Source organism: Gossypium arboreum, chromosome 6 (genome assembly GCF_025698485.1).
Source record: "Gossypium arboreum isolate Shixiya-1 chromosome 6, ASM2569848v2, whole genome shotgun sequence".
In the NCBI taxonomy this organism is placed as follows: Eukaryota; Viridiplantae; Streptophyta; class Magnoliopsida; order Malvales; family Malvaceae; genus Gossypium; species Gossypium arboreum.
In genome coordinates this window covers 49,672,408-49,688,467 of record NC_069075.1, presented here as the reverse complement: position 1 = coordinate 49,688,467, position 16,060 = coordinate 49,672,408, and positions in this window count along the sequence as shown.

The window sequence follows — 16,060 nt, the reverse complement described above, 5'->3', positions numbered from 1 at the left end:
AATTAAAATAAATATTTTCCAACAAATTGAAAATAAATTTTAAAATAAATAACACTAAGATAGATGCAACTTAACAAGAAAATACCTCTAAAATAATAATAAAATTAACAATAAAATAAGTGTTATACAATATCCAACAATAACAACAAAATAGTAGTAACATAATAGTGAAGTGGTAGCAAAATAGGGAGAAAACAACAAAAAATAGCAAATTTTTTAATGCCTTACTTAAGGCCCGACTCGTTTTTTAAATGGGCCTTATTTTCTTACCCAAGCCCATTTTTTGGCGTATATTTTTACCCAAACCCTCTCACTTTTCGGGCCGGCCTTTGGCCCTATGAATAGGTCTACTTTTGATATGTTTAAACGTTTTAAAAATGATGTTGAGAATTTATTTAGTAAGAAAATTAAAGTGTTTCGTAGTGATAGAGGTGGTGAATATTTTTTAAATAAATTTAATGTATTTTATGAGGAACAAAGTGTGGTACATGAATGTTCTGCTCCTTATACTCCGCAACAAAATGGTTTAGCGAAAAGAAAGAATCGTACTTTAATGGGTATAGTTAACTTGATATTGTTAAATGCTAAACTTCCATACAATTTATGGGGTGAAGCATTATTGACTATATGTTATATCTTTAATAGAATACCATTGAGAAAATTTAAAGTATCTCCATATGAGTTATGGAAGGGTCGTATGCCAAACTTAGATTATTTCAAAGTGTGGTGGTGCTTGGCTTACTATAGAGTTTTTGTGACAGCCCTAATGTGACCCTAGTCGGAAAGTGGTTTCGGGACCACAAAACCGAGTCACAAAAATAATTAGATGTTATATTCTGTGCTTATTGTATGTGGAATTTGTATGTGTGAATATTTCGTGCCTTGATTTTATCAATTAGGTGCTAATTTATAAGAAAGGACCCATGTGATAGGACTTGAAAATGTGATAGGCTAATCTACAAGGATCTAATAGTGCATGTAATCAAAAGGGAGGTCTTGCATGTCAATTTTCCCCCCCTAATATGTAGTGGCCGGCCATAGGCATGGGTGGACAAAGTGTTATGGCTAAAAACATGTCATAAACATGTTGGGACAATGCATTATGGAAGGGATAATAAAATAAAGAGCATGGGCAATGTGTGTTTGTTCTCCCCTTTTGCCGTGAGTGGGAGGAAAGAAAACAAAAAATGAAAAAAAATGTTCATTCTTGAACATCCTTGGCGAATAGAGGAAAGGAAGGAAGGGAAAAGCTGGAGAAAATCGGCTATGGTGGTTGTTAGATTAAGGTATGATATCATGTGATTCTTTTGGAATTTTTGTGAAGATGAGTTTGTTTTGGTGCTCATAACATGACCCATGTGTTAATTTTTGAGTTTTGTGTTGCAAGAAACATTTGGTTATGTCCTTATATGTCAAATTGATGATAAATTTTTGATATTTGGTGAATGAATATGGGTTTCGTTCATGGTAGATAACAAAGAATGTGGTTGTTGTTCTTGTAAATTTGGATGAAATTTTGATGGATGATTGGAGCATTCGGCTAGGGTATAAAGGAAGGGATTTTGATTGTTTCATCTATATATTGATGATGAATGTGTTATGGAAAGAAATCGGTCTTCCTAAGAATATGATTTTTGAATGTTTATATTAGTAATAGCCTAAATTAAAGAGGTTTGATGTCTTGAACAAATGTTGATTATATGATTTGAAAATGAGATATGTTAATGATGAAGTATAATCGGCCATGAGGTAGCTCATTTTGGAAGTGTGATTTGTGGTATAATTTTCTTTGTGGTTGATTATAAAAATTTGGCTTAAGTGAGGTAATTGGTAAAAGATGTGTTTATGATGTAATACATATGTTCTCATAAGCTAAGTTATGTATATGTGATATCTTGCATATTGGTTGTTATGGTAAGGTTTGAGATATTGACGTATGAATATGTTTTGTTTGTGGTTCGGCAACTAATGGTTAAGTTGTTAAGTTACATGCTTGAGTAGTAAATATGTTAAGAATGGTTCTAAAATGTATATGGATGCCGTGTGATTGTGTTTGATTGGGAAGTAAATTATTTGATTTAGCTCAAGAGCCTAGAGGATCAAAGTCGGATAAGGGAAAAGAGGAAGTAAACGAATAGCCGTGGATATCTAGTCGTCGACCACTTTCGAGGTAAGTTCTAAGTGATTAAATGTTGAGTAAATTCAACTATAATAGGATATAATGAGTTGATTTAATAAGATATGATGTGGCCATGATATGTCTTAAACCCAAATGGTAAGTTCATAAGTGTTTGGACTTGGAAATTTAAGAGCAAATTGTAATAAATTGCTTGGACAGCAGCAGTAATGTGATTTTAGAAAATCACTATAAATTGTTGGTGTGGAATTATAGGCTGAATAAAAAATGTAATCAAAGCTTAGTTGGTCTAGTTTCTTATAAAGGAGACCGTGGAAGCAAAGAAATTTCCTATAAAGAGATATTTTAAGTTGTGCGGGACAGTGTCGGAATGACTCCGAAATCCCCTGTTTGGTTTTAAGAAAATCACTATAATTTGTACAAAAATGGTTACAAGATAAAATTTATATGCTTAGACTCCTTAATGAGTCTAGTTTCAAATGAAATCAAGTAGAACATACTTTGAATTCTGTACAATGAGAATTCTGATTTGTAGTGAAGACTGGTCAGGTTAGTCAAACAGTGAAACAGGAGAAACTTTAAGAAAAATCTGGTATTGATTGGCCACACCTAAAATTCTGAAATTTTTATGGATGAAAGATACATGAGTCTACATTCGGGGAAAATTAATGGAAATTGATTTTGAGTTTTGTAGCTCCAGTTATAAATAATGTATTGACTGTTGCTCAGGAAAACTGCTTGTAGTGAATATGTGATTTTGTTGTAAACTTTGATGAAAATATTTGAGTTGCTTATAAGCTATTGCTGAAACTGATGTACAAGAAAAATATGAAATAGGTATGAGATATATATATGTGATAAGGCCTAATGGCCGATGTGATGAATGTGAAAATGTGTATATATGTGATAAGGACTAATGGCCGATGTGATGAATGTGAAAGTGTGTATATATGTGATAGGGCCAAATGGCCGATGTGATGAATGTGAAAGTGTGTATATATGTGATAGGGCCTAATGGCCGATGTGATGAATGTGAAAGTGTGAATATATGTGATAGGGCCTAATGGCCGATGTGATGAATGTGAAAGTGTGAATATATGTGATAAGGCCTAATGGCCGACGTGATGAATGTGAAAGTGTGAATATATGTGATAAGGCCTAATGGCCGACGTGATGAATGTGAAAGTGTATATATATGTGATAAGGCCTAATGGCCGACGTGATGAATGTGAAAGTGTATATATATGTGATAAGGCCTAATGGCCGACGTGATGAATGTGAAAGTGTATATATATGTGATAAGGCCTAATGGCCGACGTGATGAATGTGAAAGTGTATACATATGTGATAAGGCCTAATGGCCGACGTGATGAATGTGAAAGTGTATATATATATGTGGTAAAGCCGAATGGCTAATGTGAATGTTGTAACATGTGATTAACTGTACATGAAACTTAGAAATATGTTCCGGGTGAGACCCGATGACTACGTGTGGAGATTATGTCCGGGTACGACCCGATGACTACGTGTGGAGATTATGTCCGGGTAAGACTTCGTAATAAGAATTGCTTATAAATATACGCAATGCGAAAGGTTAAACAGGTATGTACCCGAAGTTTATATATGATGCATACGAGAGCAATCCATGGGACTATTCCTATGATTAGTGTGAGAGTTTATCTGCCTATTATATATGATGAGATGTGCATATTCGGTAAAGGGATGGTATGCCCGAAGGAAGAGTGAAATAAAAATACGAACAACTATGTTATAATTTGATTGTCATCTGTTGACACCTTGCTTAAAACTTACTAAGCATTGTAATGCTTACTCAGTTCTTGTGTTTCCTCCGCCTTATAGGTCTCATTGCGAAGCTACTGTGCTCGGGGATCGTCGAGAACTAGTCACACTATCACTATCCACTGTTTGGTACTGCTATGTTTTGGAATATCTTATGGCATGTATAGAATAGACTAGTAGTGAGAGGATATTTTGGTTAATGTATAGGGCTACTCTTTCGTTTGTTGGTCATAGACCCTTTGATTTTGTATAAATTTGGATAGCCATGCGAAAATGGCTTGTATACACTTTGGCATGGTATCATAATCATTTTGTATGTTGTTCATTAAGAGATGTGGAAATGTTTGGAATCGATTAGCCCTTGGAATGGTTAATCGTGATCATCTTTTGTGCCATGTATGCTAAAAGGGCTAGTTGAATCAAGGAAATTATGAAGTAGGTAAAATCTACCTTAAGGACAGAGGTTGACAGCTGCAGTGATGTGGATGTGAAAAATCACTAAAACTAGTAGGAATAGAATTAAATAGTGAATAAATTATGTAAATGAACCTTGATGAATCTAATTTCATATGGAAGAAACGAAACAGTCATATGAGATGTATGTTAAGAGATATTTAGGTTTTTGTGAAACAGGGCCAGAACGGTTTCTGGATTCCCTGTTCTGACTTTGGAAATTCATTGTAAATTAACCAGAGATAATTAGGAATCATGCCATATATGTATAGATTCCTCTTTGAGTCTAGTTCCTATAGAAATAAACGGCATCAGTATTGAAGCCCTGTACAGGGAGATATCCAGGTCGTAATGCATGAAGATCAGTATAGTCGCACCCTGTAACAGTGGAGACTCTAACTAATAAACTGTACTAATTGGACCGACCAAAAATTCTAGAAAAATATATGTAGATGGACATATGAGTCTAGTTTCAGTTGAAAAATTACGAATCTGATTTTCGAGTTGTGGAACTCAAGTTATGATTTTTAAGGTGACAGTGACGCAGTTAGCCAGTCGTCTAGAAAATTTTTAATTGGACTGTGAGAGTAAATGAATTAGTCGGTTAGCACCTCGTGTTCGACTCCGGTAACGGTCTCGGGTACGGGGTGTTACAGTTCTCGACCAATAGAGAATAAAGTTAGGACCAAGAGTCGCCAATGGTGTATTTGTTGGATATGCCCAACACTCTAAGGCTTATCGTGTTCTTAACTTAGTGTCAAATACGATAACTGAAACAAGAGATGTTGTATTCATTGAAAATAAAGTTTTCAATGATTCGACGGGTTTGAAAAAAGAATATTAACCAATGATATCAAGTGATCAAACCAATATAATTCTTTGTGACAATAAGGATATGGAGTCGAGGAAAAGTCAAAGATTGAGAAAAGTGAAGGACTTTGGTACCGATTTCATTTCCTCGCAATCTCTAGCATTCCTTATTGAGGGAAATAGAGAATCCGTAATTAAGAAAATCCCCATAATGTTTAATGTGGATGGTGATCCACAATCCTATGGCGAAGCCATGACTTTAGAGATGTGGAATTTTGGAAAAAGGCAATTAATAATGAAATGGATTCAATATTGTCCAACAATAATTGAATTCTAGTTGATCTTCCTCAAGGATCGAAGCCTATCGAGTGTAAATGGGTGTTTAAAAGGAAGAATACTCCAACAAGGGGTTCTCCAACCTTTAAGGCTAGGTTGTTAACTAAAGGATTTAGGCAGAATGAAGGCCTAGATTATTTTGACACCTATGCACTAGTGTCTAGGATGACCTCCATTCGAGTTCTTATGGCACTTGCATCTATCCATAAATTACATGTACATCAAATGGATGTTAAGACGACTTTTTTGAATGATGATATCAAATAAGAAGTCTACATGGAGCAACCAGAAGGCTTTGTGCTTCCTAATAATGAAATGGTTTAAAACAAGCACCTAAACAGTGGCATGAGAAATTTGACTCGGTTATCTTGTAATATAGTTTTTTACATAATGGTGTAGATAAATGTACTTACACTAAATTCACTGATAGGTAGTTTTTTACATAATGGTGTAGATAAATGTACTTACACTAAATTCGCTGATAGGTACAGTGTAATTATTTGTCTGTATGTAGACGATTTGTTGATTTTTGGGACGAACATGTAAGGTGTTAGTGAGACCAAAGAGTATCTAGCCTTGAATTTTAAGATGAAAGAACTTAACGAGGTAGATACAATTCCAGGTATAAAGGTGCAAAAGCATGAAAGGGGCTTTGCACTAAGCCAATCTCACTACAACGAGAAAGTATTGAAAAAATTCAAGGATTTGAACACTCCATATGATTCAAACTTCAAGTTAAATAAGAATAATAGCAAGGCTATAGCGCATCTTGAGTACACCAGCGCAATTGGAAGTCTAATGTATACAATGCATTGCACTAGACCCGATATCACATTTGTTGTGTTAAAATTAGCGAGATTTACAAATTTTCCTAGTATCAATCATTGGAAAAGAATTTGTAGGATTTTTGGCTATCTTAAAAAAGAATTGGGATTATTCTATAGTGATTATCTTATGGTACTAGAAGGTTACTCAGATGCAAGTTAGATTACAAGTCTAAGTGACAATAAGTCCACATTGGGATGGATTTTTACAATCAGAGGTAGAGTCATTAGTTGGGCATCCAAGAAACAAACTTGCATCTCCTAGTCAACTATGGAGGTTGAATTTATAGCATTGGCAGTTACTAGCAATGAAGCGAAATGGCCAAGAGATCTCTTGCTAGATATAAAGTTGTGACCACAACATAGGTTCACCATTTTCGTATATTGTGATAATGAATCAACCATGTCTCAAGCGTACAATAAGATGTACAATGGAAAGTCTAAACATATAAGTTTGAGACATGAGTATATAAGACAATTGATTAAAGACGGTGTGATAATTGTTACTTATGTTAAGTCGATTGATAATTTAGCGGATCAATTGACAAAAGGTTTGTCAAGGTATTTGGTTAAGAGTACCACCATTAAGATGGGATTAAAACCATTCTAATCGCGTCATTGATAATGGAAACCCTACCTTGTTCTAGCCAAAAGTTAGTTTCGAGGTTCTAAAGGTAATAACAAGTTATCGAATGATAACGTGCACTAAGAATCAAGATTTAGTGTTTATGTTTTAGAAGGATGAGTTTTACGAGATTTATGTTTTAGCCAAAACTCTTAATGGATGGACATCAATTGTCATGAAATCCAGTTATATGGACATGAAGAGGTGTCGCTTCAACGAGATTTTCTTTATGGTTTCTCTCGTACATGTTCATGAAATCGGATGAGCACATGGCCATAATAGTGCTAAATTAAATAAACTTTTACTCTAATATGTTATGATTATGTGTGAAATTTTTTCAGTATTAACTTTAAGAGTGATGGTTCAAGCGACTAGCCACCATTCACTTTATTGATACTTTGAGAGTTTGCACTGAAGGAAGGTTCAATCTATGGATACCCTTCTTTATGCATAATCGTTGTGTACTTATTTTCTAGAATTAGCAATTTAGTAGGGGATTGTTGGAAATTGTACTTTGCAAATTAATTATTCAAGAGCACTATTCAGATTAAAAAGTGATGATTTATCATCCAATGGATACATTCCAAGAGACATGTTTCTTCGAAGAAGTATGTCCAACATGAAAGGTTGTGGTTTTTCAAAATAGTATCCATTGAGTGCATATAAATAGAAGGACTATGGTGCTCACAAAGTACATTACAAACAATCCAATTTCAAAAATTAGAGTAAGAGTTAGGGAATTCCTCGATTTTGCTAATTAAAGGAAATTCAAAAAGCTTCGTTGTATCCCGAGAGGCATTTGTCTTAACCCTCTAGCAATTTTGTATTGGGGCAAATAGTTCTCTTTGGAAAACGTCACACGCACCTTGAAGTCTACTATTTCAAAAATTAGAGTAAGAGTTAGGGAATTCCTCGATTTTGCTAATTAAAGGATATTCAAAAAGCTTCGTTGTATCCCGAGAGGCATTTGTCTTAACCCTCTAGCAATTTTGTATTGGGGCAAATAGTTCTCTTTGGAAAACGTCACCCGCACCTTGACGTCTACTATTAAATTCTATATAGTCTCTAGATCTATCGTCTCCACTCAATATCTCTAACATATATAATATTCTTTCTTGTACTTGTATTTAAATTGTTTGTAAAAATTTAAAATATAAGATCTTATGTATTAGAAAATAAGATTCTTAATAAAAGGAATACTAATAAATTTATGAAAATAATTTTTTAGAAAAATATTAACAAGATTTTTCTAAATAAAAAATAAAAATTTTAAAAACATAAGTTTTGACAAATTTATTTAGAGAAAATTTCTACCATAATTGTAAGAAAACTAAAAAAAAACTATAACAAAATATAAAATTTCTACCATCGGAGCTATCTTGGGAACCCGTTCAAAGTCACGAACCAAACCCTCCATAGCTGCTTTCAACTCCATCAAGTTATCCAATTAACTACCCATCACCTCATCTGATGGCTTATCTTGTTGCCTACTCACCACATCTCTGACTTTCAGGTATGAAACTAGAGAAGCATTACTTGATTCACCAAAATTAAAAATCTTATTCGCCTTCATTGTAGCCAAATCAGACTTTTTCTTCTCCATTATATGCATTGCTTTATGCTTTCCCTGATTCTGACAAGTGGCAACCTTCATGATTTGACACGTCAGCAAATTACCAATGTTAAATATGTGGACCTGTAATGTACTTGTTTTTATTAATTATTATTAATATTTTCTATTTTACATATTATTTTATGTTATTTTGAAATACAATCACTTGATTTTTTTCACTATGTTTTATATCAATGAAATATGACTGTGTTGTTATAGAATAGAACACAACATTGTATATTCTGTAATAGCAGCACAGTTAGAAATACAAATGATAGATTTATTTAAGAGTATGAATAGAAGAAAAGAGGGGAGGAAATAATAAAGAAAATTTTAAATAAAGCTAGATATGAAATTATGAATCATCCACGCCCACTTTTCTGTATTTCATTAATTAAATTCTGTATATTCCGTTGTTTTAATGTTTTGAAATATTTCATGTTAAGGTGATTAGATTTTTTTAAAATTCCTATAACGGACCCTTTCCAAATATGATATATTTGTCCTTCAAGTCCTTGTTTTTCTAATGTTTATGTTGTATCAAATTATTTCTTCTTAACTATGTAAACAGCATTTGAAATAAAATTTGTATTTTGATTTACACATTAAGCTAACATTCACTTACATGGCCAATTCTATATTTAAGCCCTTTTGCTATTTGGAGATTCTAGTATTCAAGTCCTTCGGTTTTGCTTTCCATTTAATCAAATCATTTTACTTTTAGTAATCAAAACATCATACAGAGTTAGCCAATCTATACCCAGAATTACATCAAACGGTAGTAACATAAAATCAGCTATAAAACTGTAACCCCGAGTCATCAAAGGACAATTCTTGCAGACTTTATTAACTAGCACATACTGACTTAAGGGGTTCGATACCCTAACCATGAATTCAGTGGACTCACCAGGTAAATTCTTACTAGACACTAAATTTGTGCACACATGAGAATAAGTTGAACCCGAATCAATCAAAGTAGTAACATCAGTATCATAAATAGAGAAAGTATCAGTAATAACATCTGACGCAGAAGCATCCTCGCGAGCACGAATAGCATAAGCCCTAGCTGGTGCTCGTGTCTCGAATCTCACAGCAGAATCTTTTGTAACTCCATGGTTACCACTCACATTTCCAAGATTACGAGGTGGTCTACCTCTCACAGCTATGTTGCTCGGTCTTGTAGTTTGAACTTTTTCTTTCTTGGATTTCTCTGGGCAATCTTTAAGATAGTGGTCTAAGGAGCCACACTTGAAAGACGCTCCACTCTTTACTCGACACTCACCATAATGTGGTTTGCTACAGTGTTTACACTCGAGTCTCGCATCTCTAACACTACCCACACTCGTTACAGATGTAGCCTGAGGTTTAGGACTGGAGCGTCGGGACCTTTGTCTCTACTAGAATATCCCATAGAAGTAGTAAAACATTTGTGATGTTCTTTTGATTTCTTTGATATTGATTGATAGGACTTCCTAGTCGATCTCTTTCTTGAGTTTCTAGCTTCAAAATCAACACGTCTTTTCTCTTTACTCAATTCTTCAGCTTTGTGTGCCTAGTCAACCAGTACAATGAACTCTTTCAGCTCAAGAATTCCAACCAAAACCTTAATGTCTTCATTTAACCCTTTTTTAAATCTTTTACACATAGCGGTCTCAGTCGAAATACACTCCCAGGCATATTTGCTCAATCTGAAAAATTCTCGTTCGTACTCTGATACAGTCATAGACCCTATTTAAGCTTTAGAAATTCTTTACGTTTCTAATCCAGAAACCTCTGACTAATATATTTCTTTCAGAACTCGATTTGGAAATATTCCCAGGTGATCCGCTCTCTCGGCACAACTAAAGTCAACGTGTTCCACCAATGATATGCTGAATCTTTTAGTAACAATATCGCACATTTGACACATTCAACTGTTGTACAGGATAGCTGATCAAAAATCCTGATTGTATTCTCTAACTAGAATCCAGCTCTCTCATGATCATCTTTAATAGTAGTCGAAATTCTTCAGCCCCATACTTACGAATCTTATCGACAGACGACTTACTAATTCGAATTGGTTCCAAACCTTGACGAATAACGGGAACTGGTATTTGAGCAGCAGGGTTGTTGAATAGCCAGGTTCGTCCATACAAACTTGATAAACCATTCATTCATCATCTAGAAGAAGGATTTCTTAGCCTCTCCTCTGCAGCCCTTAGATACGGGCCTTTCACTGCTTGAAGCTACTCCGTGAATAGAGGCTTAAGTATTGCTCTCAACTTCATCGGAATCAGCTCGGTTGGATGTTATTGCTATATGAAAATATGTTTTAAAACAGTCAGGAGATATCACATTATCAGAGGTTACATAATGGCATCTATAGCTAGACTCATACACACCACGTTTAGTCTAAGAATCGACTAAACCGTAGCTCTGATACCAATAAATGTAACGCCCCTAATCTGTATTTGTCACTGAAACAGGGTTACGGAGTATTATCAAAGTTTACAATACAAAAAAAAAATTCAAACATTTCATAACATATCAAAAACCAATCAAAATCATTCATATTGTCCCATATACGAGCCCTCGAGGCCCAAAATATGCATTAGAAACAAGTTGAGACTAAATAAAAAACTCATAGAATTTTATTGAAAAATGTTGAAAATTTTCAAAGCTGCAAGGGTCACATGGCCGTGTGGGTATTCAAAATAAGGACACACGACCTTGTCCCAGTCCGTGTCCATGCCCATGTAACTCACTGACTTGGGCTACACGGCCAAGCTACACATTCGTGTGCTAGGCCATGTACCCTTCGAAGCAACCTCACACGCCCATGTGCTAAGCCGTGTAACAACCTGACTTGCAACCTTTGAAAACTACAGGGGAAATACGGCCGTGTCACTTGGCTGTGTGTCACACACGATTGAGACACACACCCATGTGGACAAAAATAGGCAATTTTACAAGCCATATTTCTCACCCAATTTGGCATCAACCTACACTCAACATTGTGCATATAAACAAGCCATATTAAAGCATCCAAAACAAGCAAAATAAAGCCTCAAACATGTAGTATATTCACATACAACCAATATGTCCTTAGGCACCTCAAATGACAATTCATAAACATGTGCAAATATAAACAAAATTTGATCATTTAACCAACAAAGGCTTAACCAAAACTAAGCTATATTATGCCACTTGATTCACTCTTTAAAAACATATCAAAATGTAACATATATGAAATACAAAAACTAGCTCCAAATGGTTATATAATTTACATATAACTTGTGCACTAAAAACACTAAATAAATCATTCAAACAAGTACCAGTTCACAACCATTCAAGGCTTAAACAAAATGCATATTCAAACCAAATGGTCATATCCATAGCCAAAACACATAGGCTAACATTAGCCAAAATAACCTATACATGCCATTATAACCAAAATTAAACAAACCGAATGTACCAAAAGAGTCGATGGATAGTGTGATATAGCTCCGATAAGCTTCCAACCCAAACGAGCTTCTAAATCACTATAAAACATAGAAATTACACAGAGTAAGCATTTAAGCTTAGTAAGTTCGCATAACATAGAATTTAACTTACCATTTATTCACATATAAGATAAGTAAACAAAGCATATCCCAACATATATCGGTCAAATGCCTAAGCACATATACATCAACCATGTTAGTCATGTAAACACATATATAAACCAAGTCATGGATAAGGTCAACAATAAATCAAATTCCATATACTTGTATCATCCATTTCATATACCTATATACCATGTAATATAATTTTACATGTAATTCATATGTATACTTGTAATAGTTCGTATCAGACTCATGTCTTATCATATCATAACATTATCGGTTGAATCATTTAGAGTATCGTTGGATACTCAGGATAGCTCACACATAGTGTGCTAAATTATAATCTATCAATTCCTGTACATGTATGCTCATACAAGCTATGAATCGGTATGCTCTCACGAGTTGCAAATCGGTAAGCTCCTACGAGCTGAGAATCAGTAAGCTCTTACGAGCTCCAATTTGTAAGTTCTTACGAGCTGCAATCGGTAAGCTCTTACGAGTTGAGAATTGGTATGCTCTCATGAGCTGTAAATTGGTAAGCTCATACGAGCTGTGGTGTGTTCGCAACACATGCAGGACCCCAACCAAATTGTAACCTTAATGGTATGTCATTTGTATCCTACAAATTCTTAAGGTTTAAACGGGACTTCGTAATCAATAGACATCGTCGGATATGTGATCGGTATTTATACATGGAAATTATACAAATCACACACATATAATTTAATTAAAACATATAAATACTCAATTTAATTACATGAACTTACCTTGACGAGTATACGTAGATACGGAGGCGATTAATCCAAGATTTTCTCTTTGTCTCGATCTAACTCCGTACGAAGTTTGACTGAATCTATATGAATAAATATAACTCAATTTAATATATTTCTCATTCAAATTAGTCCAACACATAATTTTGGAAAAATTACCATTTTGCCCCTATGTTTTTAATTCTTTTCAATTTAGACCTTAGGCCCGAAAAATGAAATTCATGCAAATTTTCCCTTACCCAGGCCTAGCTGATTTTTATACATGCTTATAACAGCCAACATATTTCACAAATTCACAAATTCTACCATGAATTTGTCACATTATTCAATTTAGCCCCTAATTGATAATTTCATAAAAAATTCTTTTACAAAAGTTGTTTATCCAACAACAACCATTCATTTTCTATCATCAAACTTCAAAACTCATATATATTCATCAATGGTAAAACCCTAATAGTTTAATAGTTTCACAAATTAGTCACTGGGCTAGCTAGATTAAGCTACAACAATCATAGAAACATAAAAATCATTAAAAATGGATTAAAAAATCATACCTAATTAAAGAAAAAAGGATGGATGAATGAAGCTTTAGCCATGGATTCCTTTTGTTTGAACATCCGGTTGAAGAAAGGAAAATAAAGATGAAAGCTTTAAATTGTTTTTTTATCATTAATTTACTTATCTACTATTTTACCATTAAAAACATTCATATTTACACCAAATGCCAAGCCAACATCCTCCGCTATCTCATTAATGGGGTAATTACCATATAAGGACTTCCATTTTAAAGCCCTATAGCTATTTAATACTTTTATCTATTGAAACTCAACTTTTGCAATTTACACGATTTAGTCATTTTTATCAAATTGAACAAGTAAACGGTAAAAGTTCTTAACGAAATTTTTATACGGTAATACTATCATGTTGTAGACCATAAAATAATAATAAAATAAATTTTTTGACTTTGGATTTGTGGTCCCAGAACCATTGTTTCGATTTTAATGAAAACAAGCTGTTACATGTAAAGTAAAGGAAGATAACTATGTAAGCAATGGTTGCTTAGTAAGCTTGTAAAAACTTTAAACATAATATTCCATTTCAATATTGAACTTTATAGAATAAATATAAACATATACCAATGCCATAAGATTCATAAAACTACATAACCATCAACTCACAAATGGGTAAGTCTCTCAACATCACATATACTTTTCATTCATAGCATAATATGATTTTATAAGTTGTATTAAATAATCATCAACCTTTTCATAAGACTATGAACCATTATATTTACTTACTTACCGTTCCATTCTAAGTGTTTAGCATAAGTCTAAACAACATTATCAATTCATGAGTTAGTGTACTTATACACGATATAGGTAAATTCGTCCATAACATAAGTAGATTTCTCATATATAAGTACATCATTTAATTTATCAATCTCCTTTTACATATAACATCATGTTACATAGAAGATCATCCATAATATATAAAATTTACCATCTATGAACATAACCTTATATTTAATAAAATTACCGTATCATCATATTATATCCCATTTATGAACTTACCGTTTCATTCACTTTTTTCACCCGTTTTATTTGCATAGTACAAAGCATAAGCATAAGCATTAACCATAACCACAAGCTTGGCACAAGCTTAAACATCATCATCATTACACAAGTTAGTGCATTTATACATTACTCTTTTGGGTTCAACCGCATGTAAGCCAATTCATGGGAAAATACATCATTTGGTTGATACAACCTATTCATGAACATAAGCATATTTCCATTGAAGTTTACCATTTTAGTCCTTTTCATTAACACATGATATAGTTTATTTGAACACTTACTATTCCTTTTCTTTCATTTATGCATGATATAGTTCATATAATATTTGATTTAGAGTTATCGGAGTATAACTAGGGGCACAGAATGCAACCAGGGGTACCGAAGTAAAAACAGGGGCACATAAGCACAATCAAGGGTACCGAACTACAAATAGGGGCACGTAAGTGCAATCAAGGGTACCGAAATACAAACAAGGGCACATAAGTGCAATCAGGGGTACCGAAGTACAAACAGGGGCACATAAGTGCAATCATTCAATAATTAACTATGGGCATTTAATTAAAGAACTATATTATAAAAATTCAAGTAGAAATTTATTTATCTATTGAAACACTATGAACTTACCTGGCTAAATTAAAGCACTGACTAAATACAGGGGCTATTTAGTAATTTTCTCTTCTCCTTGATTTTCCACTCGTTCTTGATCTAAATTAATAATTGCATTCAATTCATTAATTTAGATAGTAAAACCAATTCATTTAATGCAATTTAGTCATTTTTGACATTTTTACAAAATTACCCTTAACTTTTCATTTTTATTCAATTTAGTCCCTATATCCTAATCATGCAAATAAACCAATTTTGTTGAAAATTCATACTAGCCGAATGCTAATAGCATACATAATAGCCCACATTTGTAACAATTTCACACCAAGTCCTTGTATTTTTTACTATTTCAATAATTTAATCCCTAATCGTTAAATTGATCAAAATCACTTACCAAAATACTTATAAATAAAAATAATACTTCAAATTCATCATTTGACATCTAAAATCACAAAGATTTATCAATGGAAACATTCAAAATCTTTAACAGTTTCAAAAATAAAGGTACGGGCTAGTTGAACCTAGTTGCAACGATTTCAAAAACATAAAATTTACGAAAAATCAACAAATAAATCACTTACATGCATCCATTTTTATCTAGTTGAACCTCAAGCTATTTTAATGGAGGTTTCTCACTTCAACATTTCGGTGCTAAAGAATAATGAAGATGATGTCTTTTGATTTTATTATTTTAACGTATTTTATTATTAAATCAATATTATATTAAAGTAGTTTTTCACCTAATTGAACACACAACTGTCCACTCTTTACTAAAAGATCTAACTACCTTTTAAATTCTCCAAAAATCTTTAATTAATCATTTTAACTAATAATAATCAATAGTGATTAACTTCAACGTCTTTTATGATTTAATCATTGTTCATTAATTAACCATCCAAATGTTAAAATTTCTTAATGAAACTTTAATA